Consider the following 17,500-nt stretch of genomic DNA (forward strand, 5'->3'; position numbering starts at 1 on the left):
TGTATGGATATATATACATATATGTCCAAACTCCACAGAAGACTCAATACACATAATACAGACAACTGTAGAGTAAATATTTATAACGGACTTATTTGCTTTTGAAGAGACTATGTTTCCATGCTATTGTAGGATTCACCTGATTAACCCTAGAAGAGGGTAAAAGCATAGTCACTTTGCAAAAACAAATATCTGTATAAATGTATATATATGTGTATATAAGTGTGTGTGTGTGTGTGTGTGTGTGTGTGTGTGTGTGTGTGTGTGTGTGTGTGTGTGTGTGTGTGTGTGTGTGTGTGTGCGTGTGCGTGTGTGTATGTGCGTGTGAGTGCGTTCTTCCATTAGTGAAAGGTTTTCAGATAATGCTCTTGAAGGCTTCAAGAGCATTATCTCTATGAAAACCTTTGGCTAATGGAAGGATGCTTTTAGTGAAACTTAAAGCTAAGCAATGTAACATCAGTATTATTGTTTGTTACGAATCTATAAATAATGCAACTGATGAAAAGAAAGATTCTTTCTACCAATTATTGCTAAACAGAATTGATAGTATAACAACAGGATCTATGAAAATTTTGATTGGTGAGCTAAATGTGCAAGCTGGCAGTAGCAACGAAGGTACAGAACAAATAATAATAGGCATACGAGGGCTTGGAACTGCTAAGATTAATCATACTCTATAGCACCAACAATCTCATCATAGGAGCAAGTATGCTTAAAGAAAATCATAGGCCTCTGGGTAAAGCCCTTAATGGGAGCTCATACTTGCATGATCACAGCATGTTTAGATCAGCATTGGCCCCTAGGTAACTATCTAATGTACCCAAACTTTAAGATGATATTGCATAGGAGGTACTCTCTTTAAAAACAAAGCTGTTATTCATACAGGTAGTAGGATCTCTCCAGATAAAAATGTATTGTTATCAAATAGATCATATTTTGATAAATTAGTAATGTAAGAAATAACTGCCAAGCACTAGAACATATTGAAATGTATACATCAAAAATGACCATTAGTAGTGTTAGGGACGATTCACATGAAACTGAAGGTCAAGGAAAAGAAGAAAAGGTTTACCAAGTTTGATTGAGAAAAGTTCAAAGATAATAGAGTAAAGGATGAAATTGTAATTGAATGTCAAAATCGATTTGGAATGCTAGAAGCTCTAGATGAAGATGTATACATCAATAGCATGTGGAAGAATTAAAGAAGGAATATCAGAATGTAGTGAAGAGTGATCTGGGTTGAAGAAGAAAGATAAAAAAAGAAGAAATGGATTTCAGATAAAACATGGAAAGTTATTGAGGCATGAAAGGAACAAAAGCAAATTTTGAAAATTAGAGAAGGAATAAGACAGACCTTAAAGTGGGAATAGCTAAATACTGGAGTCTCAATAGGGAGGTGAAAAAGTGTTGAAGAAGAGATAAAAGAAGGTTTTTGTAAGTGAAAGATAATGAAGTAGATAAACTGTTCTATGCAAGAGACAAATGAGGAGTCAGCAGTTGTTAATGAAATAATAGACAAAATTTCAGACAAATAGATCAAAAAGGCCACCTGTGTTCAGTATTTCTGGAGAAATACTCTGATAATATCTTTACTACAAGTGAAGCTGGAAGTAACTGTACATGAAATATCTGTTGAAGCAATATTACAAGCTATGACTGTATGTTTAAAAAGTTATCTTTGAAACCAAATGGTTTTGGGTTCAGTCACACTGTGCAACACAATGGACAAATGACATCTACTATAGTCCCTGGCTGGACAATGTATTGTGAGGGAATATTGTAACTCTGGGAATATGGTAACTCTGCAGAAAGCCCATTGTGTGTGTGTGTGCTTGTGTGCACGTGCTGTCTCTCACTTTTAAGTTCTCTATGTTAGCAGTTCAACACAAATAGTGACCAAAAGAATAAATATCAGACTTTAAAAAATAAGTACTGGAGTTGATTGGATGCATTAAGCCCTTCAAGATTGTACCTAATTATGGCTGTAGCCAAATAATCAAGATAGGAAAAGAGTAAAGTAAAAAAACAGCACAGCTTCTGAATCGGAAAGAATTGCAGGAAAAATGCCAAAAACAGAGAAGCATATATGACAGCAAGAATGTTACTGAATCAGTTTCATAATATATGGAATATAAAAAGGATACCTAAAGATTTGAAGTTTAGTGCAATGACTAAGATACCAGAAATGGTGTGTTTCAGAGAGTGTGACATGAGAAGGAATATAATCTTCTGCAGCTTTGAGTAGAAAATGTTCTGTCTGGTTACTTTGAATAGGATATATATGAAAGAGTGCTGAAAAGTTCCTGGCTTTAAGGATATTGCAAAAGACCAGACTGGAGGTCAAACCTTCTGAGTTCTTTTACAGGGCTTAGGAAAACTGAAGGACTGCTGCAATAAGTGAAGCTGAGATGGGAATATGAGGAATAAAATCCTAATTAACTGATTCTCCGGTATTTTCTTTTATCCAGAGCCAGGAACTTTTCAGCACCCCTTCATACTGCATTGGAAAGTATACTAAGAGATGAACATGTAAGCTTCCATCTATTATAAGATTGTAGTGATTAACTATCATTGCTCAGGCATATTATACAACAGTATGTTTATTTCAGACAACTTTTGTTAATGGCTTTTGTGAACTGCGGAATGATTTTTGGTAGTGTACATGTTGCTACAACTTGAAAGGTACCATGCTGTTAGGGTATGCTTGAAAATATATAAATCTAGTAGGTACAATAAATAGAGAAAATAAGTTTAAATCAAGCGCAGATGATCAGCTTTCAAGTGAATCTTAACTTGGGAGTGGAGTACAGCATGCAGGTATTGTTGTTTTCCCTCTCTGTTTGTTGTAATAAACTACAAAGGAAACAGTCATAAATGGAAGAGATGGGATTGAATGGATTTATGGAAATTGTTTGTCAGATCGCAATTATGCTAATGACATTGTATTGCATAATAATGGAATATCAAAAATACAAAGAATGACATACAAGCATACAAGCTTAATGAAATAAGCAAAGGTGTGGCCTCAAAGACAAGCATTAATAAAATGGAAATTATGAAGACTGAGCAAACAGATAGAAGAAATGTGTTGTTAAATGGGCATATGCTGGAAAAGTTAAATGAATTTAAATATCTTGGAACTTTTATAGAAAGTGATGGCTCTGCAGAAATTGGATTTAATGAAAGATTTAAGAAGACAAGTCAAGTGATGGGAATACTTTCCAATGTGCAAAAATCACATAGACTGGTGATTCATATGAGATTAAACTGTGTACATCACTAGTAAAATGTGTTCTAGTATGTGGCAATAGGTATGGGATAGCAATGAAAATAAAGCCAATCATTTTAGGGTCTTGAGAATAAAGCATTAAAAAGAACCTTCCAGATAAATGGAATGATTTTGTGACAAATACAATAGTTTGAAATGTAGAAAGTACCATATAAAGACGAAGAATTTATACTTTCAGATTTTGGCACAAGGCCAGCAGTTTTCAAAGAAGAAGTTTAGCTGATTGCATTGACTTCAGTGCTTGCTTGGTACTTAGACAAAGTTGACCTCATCAGGATTTGAACTCAGAATGCAAAGAGCTGGAAGTTATGCTAAACATTTTGTCTTGTCTAACTTGCTAACAATTCTGCCAGTTTACCACCTTAATACAAGGAAATAATGAGGGGGAGATAGCAATAGTTAGGCCATAAGTTTCAGTCCCAGCCTGAAAACTGACAAATACATCAAGCAATAAAATCGACAGTCCAAGGTATTAGAAGAAGAGCTAGGCCTAACTGGCAAAACACAGAAAATGTTAAGAGAAAGAAGGGATCAAAACTGGGTAGTGAATGACCAGAAGCACAGAATGAATATATGAAGGTCCATTACATCAAGTATCACTGGTATCAGTAACACAATATTTGTATTTGTATATAAAATGATAGCATGCAGATTTAATATTTTGTTTCAATCTTCATTATTATTAGATTGATTTTTAAAGTGAAAGTGTTTAAATATATTGTTGCAAACTGCAATATGTATCTTATGATATATTATAAATGTTTCGTGATGTCACTGCATCTTTAATTATCCTTTGACTCCTACTTAGTTTTAAATATATATATAAATATATCATCATCATCGTTTAACATCCGCTTTCCATGCTAGCATGGGTTGGACGATTTGACTGAGGACTGGTGATCCAGATGGCTACACCAGGCTCCAATCTGATTTAGCAGAGTTTCTGCAGCTGGATGCCCTTCCTAACGTCAACCACTCCAAGAGTATAGTGGGTGCTTTTACGTGCCACCGGCACGAAGGCCAGTCAGGCAGTACTGGCAACGGCCATGCTCAAAATGGTGTATTTTACGTGCCACCTGCACAGGAGCCAGTCCAGCGGCACTTGGCAACGATCTCACTTGAATGACTTTTCACGTGCCACCGGCACAAGTGCCAGGAATGCGAAGCTGCGGCACAAGTGCCAGGAAGGCAACGCTGGGAACGATCACGCTCGAAAGGTTGTGCCATCACAATTTTGCTTTCGTTTACCCCAACAGGTCTTCGCAAGCAGAGTTTAGTGTCCAATGGAGGAGACGTTGGCATGGGGGCCAGTCGTCGAATTTAGTTCGATTTCGATTTCACTTGCCTCAACAGGTCTCGGTGTAAAGAGAGAGGGGTTAATTAGAGATTAAGATAGCTAAAGACATACTGATGTCCTAAATTCTGCTACATATTCCTACACCTCCTTCATCCTCTGATTGTACAGTTTTAATTTAGTCCTCACATACAACCACAACTTTCCACTCTAACTTTTCTTTCTCTATCACAGACACACACACACACACACACACACTAACATGCATTTACCTCACCTTTCATTTCTAATCCCCACTCTGCAGCTCTTTCTCGTTCTCTCTCTTTCTACATACTCTATCTCTCACTACTCACTGTTCCTCTCACTCTCATTCTTTCCCTCTCTAGCAGTATCTGTCATTTCTTCTCCCACTTTAACCTTCAAACCAGCCTCGAGTGAAAACACCTAAGATCAAATATCTTCTAGCTGTGACCATCTTGTCTTTTTTTATCTGAGTTGTGTGCATGCAGGATTACATTATCCGATGTGTCCATCCACTTTTAAGATGGTAGGGTAAGTGTGATATGAAAGAGAGATTTGATTGAAGTTTCTAGCAACTTGAGTAACCACAAAGTGATCCCACTCCCTCTACAACTGAACTGTGGTTGTTGTTATTGTTGCTGAGCTCCAGGTCAAATCTGATTGATCAGAACTTTGGTTATAGATCTGCTTAACTCAGGCTTGACCTGGGGTTAAAGAACAACAACAGCAATATAACAATATTGGCAATAGTAAGTTACAGAACTTTAGAATTGAATGTCTCACTAGAAAACAAACATCTGTGCAATAACAGTACTACTGGAATGGAATCAATTTTATGTAGTTCTACCAACACTAACTACATCAACACCAGAGTAAGTTGCTCATTAGAAGCTCTTGTTCAGATGATGAGCTATTGTAAATATGGCAATTTGTAAATAGTTTTCTTTCAATTCACAAATCATTGTTAGTATTCTTAACGAGAGAAAAAGAGAAAAGAGAAAGAGTGTGTACGTGTGGGAATCTTTGTAAATCATTAACAGTTGATGAAATAATAAAGTCACAAACCTTATAGTTGTTACAGTTTAGCCCAAGGTTAGTTCTGAGGAAGTAGACCTATGATCTGTCAAAGTGTTACAGTCATAACCATAATGTTTTGTGTATGTGTGTATGCATGTATACATGTATGTGTGTATTCTTTTGCAGCTATCATGCATCTTATGCATGTCGTCATGTATCATATGCTTTTACAGCATGTTGATAACATTACAATGAAAGTCTTCCTGATTAAGTGTGAGTTCTCCCAACGGATGAAACATGAGTTCTCCCATCAGATGAAGCCATAACATTACTTCATTCTGATTTTCTCATATGACAGAGATATTAGGGTGGTTTGCTAGTACCTTCCAAACGAAGGCAGCGAGCTGGCAGAATCGTTAGCACACCGGGTGAAATGCTTAGTGGTATTTTATCTGTCATTACATTCTGGGTTCAAATTCTGTCAACTTTACCTTTCATCCTTACAAGGTCAAGGTCCTGCCAAGGTCAACTTTGCCTTTCATCCTTACAACCCAGTCAAGTGCTGGGGTCAATGTAATTGACTAGTCCCCTCTCCACAAATTTTCAGGCCTTGTTCTTATAGTAGAAAGACTATTACCTTCTACAGCTGGATGGTTGTTGGCCCACAAGGAGCTCAGCCACCCTTCAACAGATCTTGTCTTTAGTTTTGCTAGCTGTCCAGATATCCTCTTCACAAAAGTAGCAAGCTACTCAAGTGGGAAAGCTGGTTTAATTGTTGACCACTCAACCATGGAACAGGTAGTACTGGTTCACATAGTACCAGTAGCAAGTTTCATCAGTCCGTGATGAGATCTCTGACTTGATTTATGCTATGTCAACTAATACAGTATTAAATATCATTATCTTTAATATGGTAGGGCATAGTTTAAGGGAAATTTGTTTGCTATTATTAGGTCTAGTGACCATGTAGACATTTGTCCAGATTGTCCCATTTTACCCCATACAATTCCCCATAGTTTGCTTTCAAAGTTGTTTACAAAAGCCACAAAAGGTCAAGCAGTGGAGTGAAACCACAGGATACAGGATAATTTCCAGCTTCAAACACAGAAACAGCGTATTTACAACAATACATCAAAAGGCTCCATTTAGTCATATGTTTGACTATCTGTGTGTCATAGGCCAGCTCAGTCAGAACTGCCTTAGGGGTATACAGCCTCATAGATGTTCCACTTTCTACTTTTGGATTAGAGGTGCAGGCATGGTTACATGATTAAGATGCTTGCTTTGCAACCAAGTGGTTTTGGGTTCAGTTCCATTGCGTGGCACCTTGGGTAGGTGTCTTTTACTATAGCCTCAGTCTGACCAATATCTTGTAAGTGAATTTAGTAGATGGAAACTGTGAGGAAGCCTGTCATGTGTGTGTGTGTGTGTGTGTGTATCCTTGTGTCTCTATTTGTCTTTTACTCCACTGCTTGAGCTCAACAACCAGTGTTGGTTTGTTTACATTCCTGTAACTTAGGTAGTTTTTAATACCTGTTTTCACTTCAAATAAGTACAAAAAACTATGAAAATTATATTTTAACTCTCTTAGAGTATGAAAATGAAGACAAAAGAACAATAAAATCATTTGAGATTCCGGTATTATTGTTGTCAAATAAACTTTCAAATGGAGAAAGAATGGTGCATTTTTTCCATTCAGAGCAAGTTGAAGCATCACTTTCTGTTGTGGTATCTAGATGATGATGATGATGATGATGATGATGATGATGATGATGGTGGTGGTGATGATGATGGTCATCATCATCAACAACAACAACAACAACAACAACAACAACCACCACCACCTTATCTAATGATGGAGGAAAGTCAGGAAAAACTTCATTGCTGTATAAATATTCCATTTGTAATTGATTTCTCATATCAATAAGGGCTGCTTACATTTAGGTGCTTTTGATGAAGTAGACACTTGGGCATCAATTGATGATAGCTGGAGCTATAGAGAATTTTTGAAACATCAATTGATGACATCCACTGTTCTCTAACAGATCATCAGTTAATGATATCTGCCATTTAAGGCTTGAAACCATTACCTTCAGTAGACTAGGATCAAATGTAGAAGAAATTTATTTCTCATGCATTTAAAATCATAAAAAAGTGGAGCTAAACATCAGCCCTTAGAAGCTAGTGGGACTCATTGAGGCATTTAGGGTTTTTACTCCACCTCTACAACATTATATATGCAGTTAGAGTGTAAAATAAAGTCAAGTACAATGAAATGCTGAGGTCAGTGGCCTATATCTCTGTCCACCCCTTCACCACCACCCCATGACTGTATCCCTTGAAGTTCAAGTGCTGTGTAGTCAGTCATGGTTATCGTTGATTACAGAAGTGTCAAGGAGAAAAAAAAAATCTCTTACCATGACTTGGCAAATGATTCATCATCATCATCATCATCATCATCATCATCATCATTTAGCATCCATTGTCCATTCTGGCATGGGTTGGACGGTTTGACCAGGGCTGGTAAGGTGAGGGGCTGCACCAGACACCAGTCTGATTTGGCATGGTCTCTATGGCTGGATGCCCTTCCTAACACCAACCACTCTGAGAGTGTAATGAGTGCTTTTACGTACCAGTTGCATGACACCAGTATCTGCCACAACTATGATTTCACTTGGCTTGATAGATCTACCTTCTCAAGCACAACATATTCTTTTCTAGTCTAAGCACAAGGCCTGAAATTTTTGGGGAGGGGGCCAGTCGATTAAATTGACCCCAGTATGCAACTGGTACTTAATTTATCAACCCCGAAAGGATGAAAGGCAAAGTTGACCTCGGTGGAATTTGAACTCAGAACATAAAGACAGACGAAATACCACTAAGCATTTCACCCAGTGTGCTAACGTTTCTGCCAGCTCGCTGTCTTTCAAGCACAACATATTACCAAAGGTCTCAGTCATTTGTCATTGCCTCCATAAGGCCCAACACTCAAAAGGTGCCTTTTATGTGCCACTGGCACAGATGCTAGTTTTATGTCACTGGCATCAACCACATTGCCTCTGTGAGGTCCAATGCTCAAAAGGTGCTTTTTACGTGCCACTGGCACAGGTGCCAGTTACATGACACCGACAACATCCACAGCTATGATTTCACTTGGCTTGACAGGTCTTCTTAAGTGACAGGAATTTTTCAATCACAGATTAGGACTTGTTTTGTGAGTCAGAGAGATTGCTGACTCTTATGATGACCTGAGGATAACTGAAAACCTCATACTCACAACTCTGTTCTTGCCAACTGCCTGAGTCAAAATGATGTTCAAATCACCTGTTTCATCACATGACATCCCTTCATTTCTCACTTCAGGTGCATAGCTTACTATGTCACAATTGCTGAGGGCTGAAACCTCTTGGAGCCACAGAAAGTGACCCACTCATTGTGACAGTGGGCAGTATCACACAACTGTGATAATAAAATACCACCATTTCTGTAGATACAGATGCACAGAAAGTACAGATGCACAGAAGGTGTGGTAAGGGTGGAAGCAGTTGTGATTCTTTGGTTCCCTACATGGATGCATCTTCTGTTGTGGTGTCATATGACTCAAGTCAAAGATAAACTTGTTATCAGTTTAAATATGCTTAAGAAATATTCAGATTGGTAACAAGTTTATATTTGTATACATCACTGCTTAGTGCTTCTAATCTGGATTGAAGTCATTCTCTTCTTTTGGGAATACACGATAACTTTAGACATCACTTTCTATTGTCTTCCTTATTCTTTCTCTCTTTCTTTTATTTATTTTTTTTTGGCAATTGCTATATCATCATCAAATTAGATGACCAAGCTATCACTCACTCCCCACAACTAGATAAGATTAAATAAAATGACTACCAACAATGGATCTTCTATATAGTAGAAATATCAGCCAAATTATTCTTAAATTACACTCTATCATCTTGAAAATGACAGCAGGTATTGGATAATGTTCTCCAAGATACATACTGTCAAAGAGAAAGAAGAGGTAGCCATGACTGGGATATTCTTAACTAGAGGTATGCTCAATAAGAAATTACCTGATGCTAAATAGCAACCACAGAAAGCACCAAATATCCTTCAAATCACACTATATCATCTTAATGAAAAGGAAGATACACTGGGTAATCTAATCAAAGAAATACAAAATGATGGGATCATTACGGCTGGAATTCACTTAACCATAGGTCTGTTTGGTCAGTGCTGAACTAGGACTAAACAGTAACTGAATAGAGAGACAACATCATTCAGATAGATAAGAGTATATTGCTTGGGGGTGATATTAATCTTTCATCTTATACTTGTTTCAGTCATTGGACTGTGGCCATGCTGGGGTATTATCTTGAAGGATTTAGTTGAATAAATCAACTCTATGTTTTTTAAGTTTAGTACTTATTCTATCAGTCTTGCTTGATGAACTACAAAGTTCAGAGACATAAACCACCACTGCTTGACTGGTTGTTGAACAATGGTAGGGAACGAACACAAAGTTGAACAGATACGCACATATTTATATGGCAGGCTTCCCCATAGTTTTTGTCTACCAACTTCATTGACAAGGCAATGATTGGTCTGGGGTTATGGTAGAAAACACTTGCCCAAGGTACCACACAGTGGGACTGAACCTAAAACTGCTTGGTTGCAAAACAAATTTCTTAACCACACAACCATGCTTGTTAAGTTTTTTTCTTTTTCAATGTGCTAGCAGACAATTCTAATTTTTTGGTATTTAGTGTTCCTAACACAAATAGTATTAGCAACATTATTTTCTGTTTTTCAAATAGAAAATAGTGTTGCTAACATTTATGATATTTGTTTCAAGTTTACAATATAATATTGTTCACTGTACAATATGCTTCAAAATAACTGGAATCGTATGACAGTTCCATTATACAGATTTACCAAAATGCTCGAGGCTAATGTAATTAGCATATGGCTTCTAATTAGAGTACAGGACTAGATTAAATAATAATCTCTATCATAATATTGAATCCTACTATGCTTAATTTTGTTGTGGTTCACCTGTTTAAATGAAATCATGAGAAGATGATTAATTATTGTATGTTTTAAATCAGAATTACTTGGTTAAATTCAAATACTGCTATAACTTCCATAGTTTAGTTTACTCTTTTACAACCATTTAGACCAAAGTTACAACAATCTTCATGCAGTCATTGACCTTCACGTGTTTGGACTGGGCAGGGCATAATCACATCAAAGCCTTGTGAGTGGATTTGGTAAATGAAAACTAAAGGAAGCCCATTGTATGTATGTATGCATGTCATTGTTCAGTTTTATTTCAAGATTTCTTGCCAATAGAGAAAGAGCTGGTTTCTAACCTAGATTCAAGGCTCCATTGGAATTTCAATATCAACAACAGGGTATTTTTGTTTGTTTGTTTGTATGTATGTATGTATGTATGTCTCTTCTATTTTTTAATTATTATAAATCTTCCACTGAGGAACAAAGATACAAAGCTCCATCTTTGGGATGTAGTTAACACAGACAAATCCACATATGTATGTATATGTGCAGATTTGTATGTTTTGCCTTATGTATGTGTTCTCATGCATATAGTTGCATATCTAGACATGCTCATATATATTTAAATGCTAAACTTTTGGAACGTCTTACAGATTTTTACAGTTCAAGTGATGGATTGGATCTGTAGTCTTCAAATTAGCTTTCTCCTTTCTGATTTTGAGAAGCCTAATTTCTCAAGATTGGGCCCAGTGATTACAGGTATAAACCTGAACTTGTAATCTGGATACAGTAACTGCAGATTTCTCAATAGTTCAGTGTAGTTATTCTCTTTTTCACTAATCTTCAGCTTTATGATAACATCTGCTTGGCAGCTAATTTCGACAACTGTATTCAGTTTCTCTTCTCTATCTCAAATCATCATATCAGATTTGTTGTGCTTACATTTTATTGAGGTCTTCACTAGGACATTCCACCAGTTCTCCTTTGTATTATGAATGTCTACCATGCTGTGGGTTCTTATTTCTTAGTCCTCAGGGTTATCCTTCCAATGGATTTCATTAGAGTGTCCTAGCTACAACATCATGTCTCATCGGTAGATAATACCGTGATGACATTTATGGACAACTGTTTATGATGTGGGTGATATCTTCGGTGTTATGTATGTATGTATATGTATACACACACACACGAGCAAAAGAAACTGACATGAGGAGGTGCTGAAAAGTTTCTGGCTTTAAGGGTATCAGGAAATGCCTGGTTGGTAACCCAACCTTCCAAGTTCTTTCACAGGGCTTAGAAATACTGAAGGACCACTGCAATAAGTGTGTGAATCTGAGAGGGAAATATGTTGAATAAAATCATAATTAACTGATCTTCCTGTATTTTCTTTTACCCAAAGCCTGGAACTTTTCAGCATCCCCTCGTGTGTGTGTGTGTGTGTGGGTGTATATATATATATATATATACTTTATTTTTTGTTATATTTCTGCTGCTTTTAAATAAAGCATATTACTCTACCTCTGGTATTTGAGTACTCTTTTTTCCACCTTGTTGCACATTTATGTGCTTACTCCGGTATATATATATATATATATATATATATATATATATATATATATGCATGTGTGTATTTGTTTGTGGAGACATTAGTTGTGACATCATGTGATGATTTTAAATGACCATCAACATCATACAAGTGATGTTTGGTTCTATTTTTCCAAGAAAAACATTACCCTGACTTGGAAACAGGTGAGGGTTGATAACAGGAAGGGCATCCATCTGCAGAAAATCAGTCTCAGCAAATTCAATTTACCCCATGTATCTATGGAAAAGTGGTCATTAACCCTAAACAGATTATTCTGTCAAATGTAATGCTTAAGTAATCAAATTGTTTTGAATTAATCATGCAAAGACATCATAGCATTAAAATTTTGAGGATGTAGTTGCTTATTCTTAGAATGACATTGTAGGAAAAGTGTGCAAAGCCAGATCCGGCCAGTTTGAACATAGAACAGGTAGAATATTTAGGTCAGATATGGCTGGTTTAAATGCTAAAGGGTTAAATGATGAGGATAATGATTTTCCATGGTAGTTGTTGAAACAGTAGAAACCCTTACTTGTTTTTTGAGAAAGGTTTTTCCTTCTACTGACTTCTTACACATTGAAACTGATGAAGCAACCGAGCTGGAGGATGTAGCATTTCCTGGAAATAAACAAGTATCACTACTTTTGCTCAAATGGTGATAATATGAAAACACGCAGTAGCACACACGCATACATCTATACACAGAGGCTTTCTGTTCAATTTCTCTCTATCAAATATCACTTATAAGGCATTGATCAGCCCAAGGTCATAATAAAAGAAGCCACTCATAGAGATGGAACTTGAAACCATATGGCTGTGGAAGTATTTTCACAACTACATAGAAAATTCTTAAATTAAAGACCACCAGAGCTGAATAAAGACTTTCACTAAGAACTCAGACTGTTAAGTGGATAAAAACTGTTTCATTTAACAAGAATGGTAAATTTGGATAAGTTTGTTCACTATAAGGAGATGAGATCACTGATCTTTCAAGTCAAACTAACATAGCTGTGTGCTTAAGAAGTTCTCTTTGAAACCACAGGGTTCCAGGTTTAATTTCACTATGTGTCAACCAGGGCAAATGTTTTTGGTGTAATCATGGTATAATTTAGTCAAAGACTAGCAGCTGGACATTTGCAACAAATATGAATATGTTACACTTGTGCTTTGAATACTGAAGTCAAAAGTTTTAGTGGAATAAAGTAATTTTATTCCCAGTAATCCAGTAACTGTTTTGCATCACAACACCTGCTATTTTCAGAAATTTGTTTAATAAACAAACTCTTAAATCAGAAAGATCAAAAGGTCTGATATCAGGTTTTTTTTGTAATATTTCTGGCATTCCACATTCTGACTGTAGTTATATTCACTATACAACTTATTGGCTGAAATCTCAAATGTCAACACTGACTGGTTTGAAATCTTATATTTTAACTATTGACTATTTTGACAAAATACATTGTTTTATTAGATGAAATGAATATTCTGACAACGAAAGATTTCAAGCAATATCATTGCTCTAGTTGTTGTCAAAAGCTATTCACTCAGTGTTTGACAAAAGCAATCTATTAACAGACATCAAAAGGAAGGTTGAGCTCTCACAGCATGAGAAAAAAAATGGACATAAAAATAACCATGGTGACAATACCAGCAGACCTAACTAGAAAGACAACCAATGAAAACAGTTTTGTTAGCGACAAAGCAAAGAGAGTTGTGAATAGTTTTATTAAAATTCCATTTGTTTCCATGTAATCTAGGTGAGACAAAATTGTTGGTACTTCATATTCAATAGTTTCAATTAAGATTGAGAAAAAACCAAAACAAAGAAAATATTGCTACAATTAATTAAACCTAATAACAGTTTGTGTGGACGTGCATGACTTAGTGGTTAGAGCAGTGGACTCGTGGTTGAGGGATCGCGGGTTCAAATCTCAGGCTGGGGACAACGTGTGTGTTTATAAATGAAACACCTAAGCTTCATGTGGCTCCAGCAGAAGGTAATGGAAAACTGCCTGACTCTTTCACCACAACTTTCTCTCACTCTTTCCTCCTGCATCTAGCAATTCACCTGCAATGGACTGGCATCCCGTCCAGGTGGGGAAACTATACGCCAATGAAACTGGGAAACCGGCCCTTATGAGCCAGGCATGGCTTGAGAAGGAACAAATAACAACAAAGATAACAGTTTGTATGGAGGTGCATGGTTTCTTCCTTCTTCGCCCTTTTCAAGCCTAGCCAGGCTCATGGGCCCGGTTTCCCAGTTTCTATGGCATATGTGTTCCTCCCAGCTGGACGGAACGCCAGTCCATCACAGCGTTATTCAAGAAACAGGAAGAAAGAGTGAGAGAAAGTTGGGGCGAAAGAGTACAACAGGGGTCGCCACCACCCCCTGCCGGAGCCTCGGGGAGCTTTAGGTGTTTTCGCTCAATAAACACACACAACGCCCGGTCTGGGAATCGAAACCGCAATCCTCCGACTGCAAGTCCGCTGCCCTAACCACTGGGCCATTGTGCCTCCACGGTGCATGGCTTAGTGGTTAGGATGTTGGACTCATGGTCATAAGATTGTGGTTTCGATTCCTGGACTGGTCGATGCATTATGTTCCTGAACAAAATACTTCATTTCACATTGCTCCAGTGCACTCAGCTGGTAAAGATAAGTAATCCTGTAACAGGCCGGCATCCCATCAAGAGGGGAATGTATACACCAAAGAAACCAAGAAACCAGTCCTATGATTCTTACAGAGTAATGTGGACTGACCAATAACAGTCTATTCTTTTCTTTTACTTGTTTCAGTCATTAGACTGTGGCCATGCTGGAGCACTGCCTTAAAAGGTTTTAGTTGAAGAAATTAACTCCAGGACTTATTCTTTGTAAGCCTAGTTATGGGGATGTAAACGCACCAACATTGGTTGTCAAGTGATGGTGAGGGATAAACATAAACACAAAGACACACACACACACACACACACACACACACATGATGGGCTTCTTTCAGTTTCTGCCTACCAAATCCACTCACAAGGCTTTGGTTGGCTCAAGGCTATGGTAGAAGACACTTGCTCAAGGTGCCATGCAGTGAGACTGAACCTGGAACCATGTGGTTGGGAAACAAGCTTCTTAACACAGCCATGCCTGTTTGTAGACTTTTGTGAGATAAATTTCTTTCAAGTATTCAATTTGACACTTTTTGTAATTATTGACTCAAGTTACTTTGTTAGGGGTGTCTGATAATTATTTCTAATTTTGGCACAAGGCCAGTAATTTTAAGGTGACTGGTACTTTGTTTTATTGACCCTGAAGGGATGAAAGTCAAAGTCAACCCCAGCAGAATTTGAACTCAGTACATAATGTGTTGTAAGAAATGCTGCCACACGTTTTGTCCTTTGTGCTAACAATTCTGTTGGGTTATTCCAGGTTATAACATCAATTTATTGCTCACTGAAAGGGCAGAGTGTGAAGTTTGCAGACTTTATTTGTGTACGGCATATCCTACTGCAAAACCTTTTGATTGCTTCTAAGTAGTTATTTGGGTGACATCCTACCTGGTTTAAGATGATCAGGAATACTCAGCAGCAACATTAACATCACAACAACTACCAACAACAACAATAACAACAACAACAACAATGATGAAGAGCCAGAATATGAGTCTCTGCACGTTTGCTCAAACTGTTAGAAATAGAAGTGATTTCTCTTTCAAATCGATTGTTGGATAATGTGGTTCTGGATTCCTTGCGCATTGGGAAAAATTACAGAAATGTCATCACTGGAATGCCAATGATCACAGGTCTGCTCAATTAAGGCTGACCCAGGGTTGAATAATAGTAACAACAATGCCAATCACCACCCACAACACCCATACTCATACTCTGGCTCTTCATCATTGTTGTTGTTGGTGGTGGTGGTTGTGGTAATGTTAAAACATGCCCAACCAAAAGACATAACTCCTAACCCAATCCCCTGCACCCTTTTTCATTTCACCACTTTTTTCACAGTAGCTGCTGACCGGTTGTGTCTCTCTCGGATGTTGAATGAGGACTTATGGTTATTAAAGTGGGTTCTGAAGGGGCCTTCCATTGCCCCCACATATTTCTGCATGCTTGGTTGTCCATTGGGTCCATTGGTTACTTCTGCCACATAAACAACTGTTTCCGTATTGCAGTGGCCACTTAGTAGACAAGTTGTGTTACCTCTACATGAGCATGCTGCCTCAGTCTCGAGTCTGGGCCTACCTACTAAAATCTTTTTTACACTAGGTGCACAGTTAAAGGATAATCTCAGGATATGTCTATTAAATATTTTGCTGAATCTATTGGTACAGGAGAAGTATCAATCAACTAAACTAAGGAAGATCTTACCTACTCTTGTCCTAATATTTAAAGAGAATGGTGGTGTGAACCACAGTACTTTCCAGTGGCATTTTCTCTTTGTGGAGCTAGGGTCTGGTATGTAACTAATACTATCCTTGAAACTGCTGGCAGCCAGAGCCCAGTTTTAGTATGGGGCAGCAGCATCAAAGATCTCTTTACTTGAAGACAAGCTGGATATTCTCCTGCTGACACCTGTAACTAGGTTCCTGAACACTATGGCTGGATGGTAGGAATCTGTGTTCCTGTAAGGCAACTTCTCATTTGGTTTCTTAAAGGGCCTATAGGCACCTGATTCCAGGTCCAGGGTCATGTCAAGAAAATCTACTGTGACCTTCAGTCCGAGGGAGTTCATGGTGATTGTGAGGTCCTTTCTGAGTCTATCTAGTGTGTGGCTGTTAGTCCCTCTTGATATTGCTACTGCATTGTCCCTGTAGAGGCCAAAGCTAGTTGAAGGGAATTTCTTTTTTAGTATATCTACAATGAAGAAATCGACTAGGTCACATATGCCTGCACTGTCAAAAGCACCCATTGCCACGTTGAAGGAGCCCTCTGGCTCAGTGTGTTTGGTCCAAGGAGACCCCTTACTGAAGAGTAGCGTTCTTCTAATGCATGAGAATGTGTATGAACTCGTCATTCACTTCAGTATGAGCCCTGGCAAAGTTCAGTGCCTTTAACAGAAGCTCCCTTGATATAGATGGGTATGCTTACACCCCTGGATAAAATAATACATATGATACTGCTACACATACCACACACCCTATATCACACACCCCATCCATGTAGGGACACCACATTAATAATACACACTTTCCCCACTTCAAGATAACTCTTGCCAGATTCACAGCATACCCAACCTAGAGACACAACTCCTAACCCAATTCCCTGGACCCTTTTTCATTTCACCT

The sequence above is a fragment of the Octopus bimaculoides genome, chromosome 1 (assembly GCF_001194135.2).
Source record: "Octopus bimaculoides isolate UCB-OBI-ISO-001 chromosome 1, ASM119413v2, whole genome shotgun sequence".
Taxonomy (NCBI): domain Eukaryota; kingdom Metazoa; phylum Mollusca; class Cephalopoda; order Octopoda; family Octopodidae; genus Octopus; species Octopus bimaculoides.